Source organism: Hermetia illucens, chromosome 1 (assembly GCF_905115235.1).
Source record: "Hermetia illucens chromosome 1, iHerIll2.2.curated.20191125, whole genome shotgun sequence".
Lineage (NCBI taxonomy): Eukaryota > Metazoa > Arthropoda > Insecta > Diptera > Stratiomyidae > Hermetia > Hermetia illucens.
The window spans coordinates 72,698,948-72,708,360 of record NC_051849.1 but is presented as its reverse complement, the minus strand read 5'-3'; positions in this window follow the sequence as shown (position 1 = coordinate 72,708,360).

Genomic DNA, 9,413 nt, shown 5'->3' with positions numbered 1-9,413 from the left:
AGCATGTCCTCATTGCCCCACTGATACAGACGCAAGCCAGCCTTTGGAGCTTATGTAATTTCCTGGTTTGTGTGCTGAGTTGGGTCCTTTCTGCCCAGATTACCGCTCTATAAGTAATCATTGGCCTTACTATTGCAGTATATATCCAAAGTAGTATCTTCGGGTTGCAACCCCATTTTTTTCTTGCTATGGATCTGCAAGTCATCAGAGCCCTCGTGGCTTTTCGACAAGTGTTTCTGACATGTGTCCTCCAGAGTAATTTTTGGTCTAGCGTGATTCCCAAATAAAGGGGTCAACTTTTTTCCTCGTTTCGCCTCCATATCATGTAATGTTATGGCTTTCAGGTGATCCAGCTTACGCCTCCTAGTGAATGGTACTATGGTGGTTTTGGTTGGGTTGATCCGCAGTCCCACCTTCCTGCACCAGGCACTAGTAACCCTTAATCCAGTTTGGATTCTATCACATAGGGTATCTTCATATTTGCCCCTACAGATTAGAACAATGTCGTCCGCGTAGCCCTGGACTTGTATTCCAGTATTAGTTAACACGTCCAGGAGTTCATCCACTACCATACTCCACATCAGCGGCAATAGTACTCCACCCTGTGGACAGCCTTGAGTCGTGTTCATGATAATAGAATTTGTACCTGTTTGTACCTCTATTTGTCTGCTTTCTAGCATTTTGCCCATCCAGAGGGCCAGGGTGTTTCCCACTCCATTGCGGCTCAGGGCATCCTGTATCTCTGTGTGCGATGTGTTGTCGAATGCTCCTTCGATATCCAAAAACGCGCACAGTGCAATTTCTTTTGTTTCTATGGCATCCCGTAGTACGTCTGTCAGCTGATACAGAGCAGTTTCAGTTGACCTTCCTGCCCGGTAAGCGTGTTGACAGTGATGTAGGGGATTACGCTTTAGAACGTTAGTTCTAATATAGTTGTCTATGACCTTCTCCACCGTTTTGAGTACGAACGATGTTAGGCAGATTGGTCTGAAAGATTTAGGGTGAAAAGGGTCCTTTTTACCCGCTTTCGGAATAAAGACCACTTTTGCCCGTCTCCATGCCCTTGGTATGTACTCCAGTGCTATGCTCCCCCTTACTACCCTCAGAAGAGACTCTAAGATAATTCCTAGGCCTCTCTTGATAAGTGCTGGGAAAATGCCATCTACTCCGGGAGATTTCATTGGTTGAAAAGTTCCCACTGCCCATCTTAGCCTAGCTTCTGAGCATACCTCTTTTGCTAGTTCCCAGCTCTCCTTCTTTCCCCTTTTATTCCTTGTTGGGGTGTCAGGCAGATTATTGTCGCCTGTCGCCGAGGGGTAGGACCCCGGGAAATGAGTTCTGAGAAGCAGGTGTACCCTATCCTCCTCATTCTCGGTGAATGTCCCATCTTCCTTTTTCAAGCAGACAGAGGATATTCCCCCGTTTTTGGCTACAGCCTTGTACAGCCTGGTTGCTTCTGTGATCTGTTCAATCCCTTCACAGAATTCCCTAAAGCTGTTCCGTTTCGCTTCCCTGATCGCGTTGCTATACGCAGTCAGTGCATTTTTATACCTCCGCCAGTCCCCGGTTTGTTTTGCCCGGTTAAAGAGTTTTCGTACCTCCGTTCTCATTCTGGCTAAGTTCCTGTTCCACCATGGTACATCCCTTGATGACTTGACTGTCTTGGCCGGACAGCTGGCCTCATATGCGTCAATGACGATTGTGTTGAGGTCTTCCACCACCGTTTCTAATTCCAATTCGCTCCTGATGTATCCGCCCCCTTGAAGGTGGGCAATGTTGTTGCTTAGGTGCGTTGTGTAGGATTCCCAATCCGTTCTCTTGGGATTCCTTATTATTCTTTTTATTTCGGAGTTACCCTCAATGTCGAATCTGATTATCCTGTGATTAGACATTGAGGGTTCATCCGACACCCTCCAATTCCTGACCATCCCGTTCAGCCGAGAAGAAGTGGTAACGCCCTCTCCTCGCAATACTCCGTCAGCTTTGCGACTTGTTCCGGTGGAGCCCGGCTCTCGTCTCCTGGGAAGTATCCCGATGCTACAACTACCTCTCGAGTGCTCCTCCCGGCTTCCAATGAGACTTGGATAGCCACAACGTCCCCGGTTAAGAACTCTGAAAGACATATGTATTTTAAATTACGTTTGAGAATTATGCAATTTCACAAGAGGAGTCCCAAATTACCTGCATGTCTCCTCCTTGCAGACCGCGAATCTGCCCTCGGTACACCCAGGGCTCCTGAGCCAGCACTATTCCAATGTTCTCCTTGGAATTTGCCCTTGCAATCACTGCAGATGCAGCTCTCGCATGGTGGAGGTTTATCTGGGCTATCCTAGTGCTGGCCATTGGCTCCGTTATTGTTTGGAGCTCTTCTGTCTGTCGGAGTGTCACCCTCTTCCTCCGACATGGCGCTTTCCTGCGCGTCGCTGTCCACCCCGAGCCCTAGGAGTCCTAGGTTTAGGTCGTCCAGCTTCTGTTCTTCACTGGGCAGCAGGTCTATTTCCCTGGTTGATCCCGTTCTTTCCGCCTCTATGGCTTCTGCGACTTCTTCAGGGACCTCGGTAAGTTTTCCACCCGATGCCTCCTCCGAGGTCTCTTTCCTTGGCTTTTCCTTGTGCACATGCACGGGTATGTTGCCAAATCGGTAGTTGATATGACAACTCCGACGTTTAATTGCCTCTAGGGATCGGTCATCTACCCCGATCGTGAGGAGTTTACCCTTTCCCTCCACCTTGCTTCTGAAGACTCTCCATAGTCGAGTATGGAGATTTTCATTCTGAGCAATTAGGAGTCTCATAAGGTTTTCTGTTTCTATTGCCGCGGCCTTTGGCAGAAAAACTGTCACCATGTGGGCTCCTGGTATATCATCTCCAGCACATGTTGACAGTTCTACCCCTTCTCAGCCTGGCAATCTAGGTATTATGGTTTTAACCCATCCTGCGGTGCCTTCTGTCGCGCAGTCAACCAGTATAAGGCCTGGTCGAAAGCGTATCCCGGTGAACACCAGTTTCGACGTCCAACCCTTTATCATCTGCTTGACGACAAGTTCCTCGATGATTTCCTGTTCCTCCCGAGTGAGTATTTGCTCGTGAAACCTTTTTGGCAGTATGGCCAGTCGAATGCCCTTGACCGCACTAGCATAGCTAATGCCGGGCTTCCTGGGTCCTGCCTTCACTCCTGACCTGCCCGGGTTTTCTCCTCCCGTGGGTTCAGGTCTGGGTTTTTTGGGAGCATTCCCCCCATGCGGGCTGATCTCTGCTGCTCCCCGCTTTCTCGGCTCCGGTAGAGATGGCTTAGGTCTGTCCTGAGCCTTCTTGAGGGCCTCTTCTGGTTTCAGGAAAAACTGTTCGGTATCCCGACGAAATTAATAAGACTGACTAGGCTGACCCTGACCAATCTGCGAGGCCAAATAAAAGCAGCAGGATCACTCTCAAGACCATTCGACATCAACAACGGTCTACGACAAGGGGATGCCCTATGATGCGTCCTCTCTAACCTGGCCCTCGAGAAAGTGATCTGTGATGCTGAGGTAAATGCAAGAGATACGATCCTCTTTAAGTCCACCCAACTACTGGCCTATGCTGACGATATCGACATCATAGGAAGAACCACCCACAAACTGACTTCATCCAGATCGAGGAGGCGGCGATTGGTGCGAGATCTTGGGCTGCACATCAATGAAGGCAAGACAAAATAAATGGTGACAACGTCAGGACCGAAGACGAACCAACCAACAACATCAAACCGCACTGGTCAAACACGAAGAAGAATAAGGATAGAAGAATACAACTTTCAGACCGTTGACAATTTCTCCTATCTGGGATCGAAAATCACAACCGATAACAGCTACGATGATGAAATCCGCGCACGGTTGTTGTCAGCCAACAGAGCCTATTTCAGCTTACAAAAACTGTTCCGCTCGAAAAGTCTCACCATAGGGTCAAAGCTCTTACTGTACAAGACTATGATCTTACCAGTCTTCATGTATTCCTCGGAAACTTGAGTTCTTAGCAAGAAAGACTGCAAACTCTTGGCCGCGTTCGAGAAAGAATCCTCCGAAGAATTTTTGGTGCCCTAAATGAGGATGGACGATTCCGTAGCCTACACAATGACGAAATCTATGAGCGATACCATGACCGTCTGGTTGTGGATAAAATCTGGCTCAATAGGTGACGGTGACGGGTCACTTAATCCGTATGGATGAGGATGATCCCACCCGAAAAGTCTATAAGGTCAATATCTATGGTAGAAAAAGAAGACGAAGCAGACTCTGCCTAAGATGGAGCGATGGCGTAGGTCAGGACGCCAGACAGCTTTTAGGGATATCGAATTGGTGGACCTCGGCGCAAAATCGGGATGTCTGGAGTTCCTTATTAAGGCAGGCCTAGACCGGATACCGGTTGTTGCGCCGTTGATGATGATGATGGAGATGGAAGAACTGTTGGTCCTTATTGCACACCAGCGAAACTCCTGGAAGACAGCCAAAGAGGAGCTGAGGAAAAAACATATGACTTGCAGCCCCTAATTGCACAAAATTCAGTGCTGCAAAAGCACGTGTAGGTTAAATAGTGCGGATCTGCCAACGAGGACATAACGAGAAGAAATCCCCGAAGTGGTGACCAAGCGGACCAGGCAGTGTCAAAAAAAGAAGGAATCAACTTAAGTTGAATACCGACGGCAGACACTCCACTGTAGCAAAATCGAAGTTGATTAAGACGGCAACAACAGCGTCGAAAGAAAACAGAAGGATCAATTCTTGGCCGTTCCTATCAAGTTGAACAAGTGTAGATCTTTCGTGGAATTTCCAGAAACCAGAAGACGCTGTTAAATCGATCCGGCGGGCTCGAAATGTCAATATATTTGTAGAACTTGGGTGCACCCTTGAAATAAAGGAGCAGGAACCAACAAAAAAGGGATTGCCCAGATGTGAGCAACATTAAGGCGGGAGTTACATCTGCCAATTCTAGAGGACAAATCCTGTCCCTGCGAAGCCAGGAAGTCAGCTTCTTCATTGCGGGAAAATATGTAAAGATCGAGTGGATTATTTGCAAAAGAAGTTGAAAGGTGGTTTTAAGGTCTGTTTTAAGTGCTGGGCATGTGGACGTATAGCACGGGTTTGCATGGGGCAGGACAGAAGCACTTTGTGTTAATGCGGTGAACTCGGGCATAAAGCGAAGACTAGTGAGTCGGCAAAGTGCTGTGTGTTTTGCGAAGACCGCGGCCTGTAGAGGGAAAATGTGGCCTATGTTTCCGATTCTTGGCAGTGTCAGGTCTTCAAAAAAAAGCAAACAGTCAAGAACCATGATTCACATTCTGCAAGTAAACATGAATAGAATTCAACTGTTCACTACCTGAATCCTACAGTACCGAGGTAGCAGGTAATCATCGTGTTATGCCAGTTAACTTGTGAGTGCGGGCGGTGGAGATGGCTTCATTTGGGTTGGTTGTGCGGAAATAAAATTTTTCTGCGTTTACCTCGCACCGAACGAATCTACGCAAGCTTTCCAGAATAGGGTCGTGGCCTTGGAGGATAAGACTGGGAACAACGAAGGGAGAGGAGGAAGGGAGAACGGAGACTTTAACCGCAGAGCCTAAGAACGGCTCATGCCTCAACCAGATTCTCAAGTCATATAAGACAGGACTTATTGCCCTAAATACTGATATACTCCAACATTCTGACACCCTGCTTGTGAGGGCATTATCGCCTGCGGGGTCCTCAGTGTCAGTGGTCCAACGATGGAAGGTGCTGGAAGATTTTACCGCCTGTAATCATGAGTATATTTCTTTCGAAGTACTAAACGGCACTTCCTAATGTTCCGACGTCCGACAAAGATCTACCCAGTGGAACATCGAGAAAATCGACGTTGCATAATTTGTCAAAGCGATCTCAAGAGGGGTAATTCACAACAAGACCCAGATGACGCTAGGATCCACAGAGTATAAGTGTGGGGAAAAAACTCCGCCACCAAGTCAACCGGCAGAAGGCACGCTGTTGCCAAGAGCTAATCAACGACATAAACAGGCAGCCACGGGGTCTTGGGTATAATCTAATTTATCTACAAAGAACTCGGTCCCCATCGGCCGCCCTGTTCTATGGAGGCAGCGAAGATGGAAGAAATCATACAGGCCTCTTTCCTATCGCAGGACAACGCAGGATGAAGGTAATATTGGGGGCCGCACAGAGATCTAACCTTGGTTCGGCCTTATAAACCTTATACGATAGTCTATTACGACTCGATATGCCTGATGAATCGAATCTGGTCGGATACGCGAATGATCCTGCAGCACTGGTTTCCAAACGAACGTCAAGCAAGCTTAGTGCACACTGGGAATGGTAATGCGGCGACTAAGTAGATGGACAGCTGAACATAAATTCGTCTTAGCTGTGAGAAAAGCGAAGTCGATGCTCTAACCAAGAAGAGTTTCCATAGTCCTCCCTATTCAGACTGGTGAGACCTTGGTCTTGTAGGAGTTGGCAGTGAAATAACTCGACATCATGATAGACAGGAAGATGAGCTTTTTCGAATAGATTCGCAACGCGGCAGACAAGGCTACGGTTAGAATGTTTGCGATTTGCCAACTCATGTCTGAAGTTGGAGGTGGCTGATTGAGCAGGCGTTGCTTGCTCATGAGTACGGTTCAGTCTGTCCTCCCTTACTGTTCGGAAGTATGGCGTAACTCCATCAGTGTGGAAATGTACCGCAAGCACCTAGTGCAAGTACAAAGATGATGAACTCTGTGAGTTGCGTCCGCCTATCGCAGTATCGAGTTGTATCCGCAGTAGGTTTTGTACGTTTTCACCTTCCAACGATGAAAAAAAAAGACGGACAGACACACAAACAAAACCTTAAAAAAAGGAAATTCTAACGAACGAAGATGTAATGACTGAAAAGGTTACAAATTAATGAAGGGAGATAACGTTGTTGCTAGCTATGCAGTGGAATCTATTATACCTGGATTTCCGGTGACGTAGATGACTTAAATGCTTAAACAGTAGATAATACAGTCCAAATTGCCTGTAATCATTAATCAGATTCGAGGTATAAGCTTTGTGCTGACGATAACTTTGATATTCCGAGAACTACTTGATGAATCTTACTACTAAGCTATGAATGGCGACAATGTGAAAACGGCTTTTTACCCTGATCAGGATTATTGAAGACTAGTTGTTTGAGGCTTGCCTGTCGTTCGGGCTGGAAGCAAGTAAGGGTGAAAAAAACATTAGAAGTATTCTTACTGAACTTTAAAAATCCACCGGAATATGAATAATCGGAGTGTGTGAAGTGATGCAACAGAAATTCACAGAAACTATGTTTCACTGTCATCACTAGAAGGAAAACTTAATGGATGACGTCGTTTTTCAGCTTTTAATAGTTATATTTCGAGGATTCAAGAGGTATATTGATAACAACGATTCAGAAGTGGTGCTTTTGACACAAAAATGTTTGATGGATGAAGATGTATATCAATAAAATTGGCCCGTGAACTAGAAGCGGTCTTATCAACTATCGATAAGTCTTTGAAAAATGAGGGTTCATTCCTAGAGAATTTTGGGGGGTCACAACATTCGCAAAGCATAAAATCAAAATATTCATTGTATGCGAGTATGGTGTAGCCGAGTGTTTGTTTCAATTTAAAAACGCAAATCATGACAAGTAGCTGGAATTAGGAGATTGAGTCATTAGCGATGAACGTCGACACGTACTCATCACAGTGCATTGCACATTAAGAGAACGTGACCACATAACACCGAAACACAATAAATTATCTGCTTCTGTTAAGTAATTATCATTGGAGAAATCTCCACCCTCTCCTCGCCTGGTGCCGGGGTTCGGGATTCATTCGATACAATCTCAACACGCTGTATACCATAAGGATCACCAATTTGGGATTGTGAGAAAGAGAAGAACATGTCAAATATTTTTTTGTTTTCTTGATTCGTTAATTTTTTGTCATATTATTAGACTTGCAATTTTTGATAAAAGTCTTACGACAAGTGGACCAGAGAACTCCATTTGTTTGCATAAACTGATAAATTTGCCACAGAATCAGGAATTACTAGGAGACCTACTCAGGTCAATAAATGTGTTTTTGGCGTAAGTAAAACTGTCAAAAACTAACATTTAGATCTAGATCTCATTACATCATTACATGCCCCTTTCGCGTATTTTAAGGAAGGCTTTTAGAGCCTCGTCACTGGCTTGGGATGAATTCATCGTCACCAATGCTCCGGTGTCATATTTCCGAGGCCTTACTTCAATTTTAGGTATGCAATTTCTACCTAAACTCATGGCGACTTTCAATATTTTCAGCGGAAAGAATGTCACGTATACACACAAGTGAATCACTCGATGTGTTCTCCTGTAGAAATGGGATGATCCGTCCAAGCTTGGTAAGCAGTTATCTTAATAGTAATTGATTGATTTTTCCCAGGTCTGAAATCACTTGAGTAAGATCCATGTTCCACTAATTGAGCAAGTAGATTTTTATGCCAATGCAAAAAACTGTTCTGATAACATTGGATTGAAATGAAACTTCGCCCTAGAATTAATCACCAACTTTGATATTTTTTTGCAAATAATGTTTAGAGACTGCCGCAGAAGGGTAAGCGAATCCACTTGGTAGATATTTCAGCTATCAATACCAATTGGTATCAATAGGTATCAGTGGTCGCCTTGAGGAGTCCAATTAACGTTGTGGGGCGTCGTTTTGATGCTACAGACCATGACTGCTGTTATGAGAGCAAAAAGGCAAAGTCCAGCCGGCTTAGATCTTCAAAGCCAGTCGGTAGCAGCACATAAGGAAAGCAGTTCTCCCACCGCTCAGCTAGAGATCTGAGGTGCTCGAAAATGGTGGCCTTGGGCGTGCCTTCCAGACTGTTTAGAAAGTTTCACACTGTGTGTAATCGCGAAAACTCCCGCATCGACTCCACAGATCACCTTTGATCAGTCGGTGAAGAATACTGTGTTATAATCTTGCAACGCTCTGGTTGGAAAGTCGACAGCAAAGTTTCTCGTGAAATTCAGCTTGCGTGTGACGTAAGCTGTTGGTAATGCCCAAATTTCCCGAGGTAATTTGTCTCGGATGTTATTATGGCCGTAAGGCTTCGCTGTTCAGTATCCGGACTCATGTAGTCTGACAGCATTGCACGGTACAACGCATTTAATCTGGCAGTCTAAGGGAAAGAGCCCTTACGCCCTTGAGAGATTGAGAGCATCTGCCGGGCAGGACTGCAGAGACCCAGAAGCACCTGCACACGCGGTTTTTTTAATCCTATCAAGCTTTGTTCTATTGTACTTTTTGCTCAGCGCCAGCCACCATAAAATAGAACTGTACATTAGGATGCGACGCAACACAGCTGTGTACATCCACAAAACCATTCTCAGCTGGAGGCCCTTTTTTTTTGCAAAGTTTTT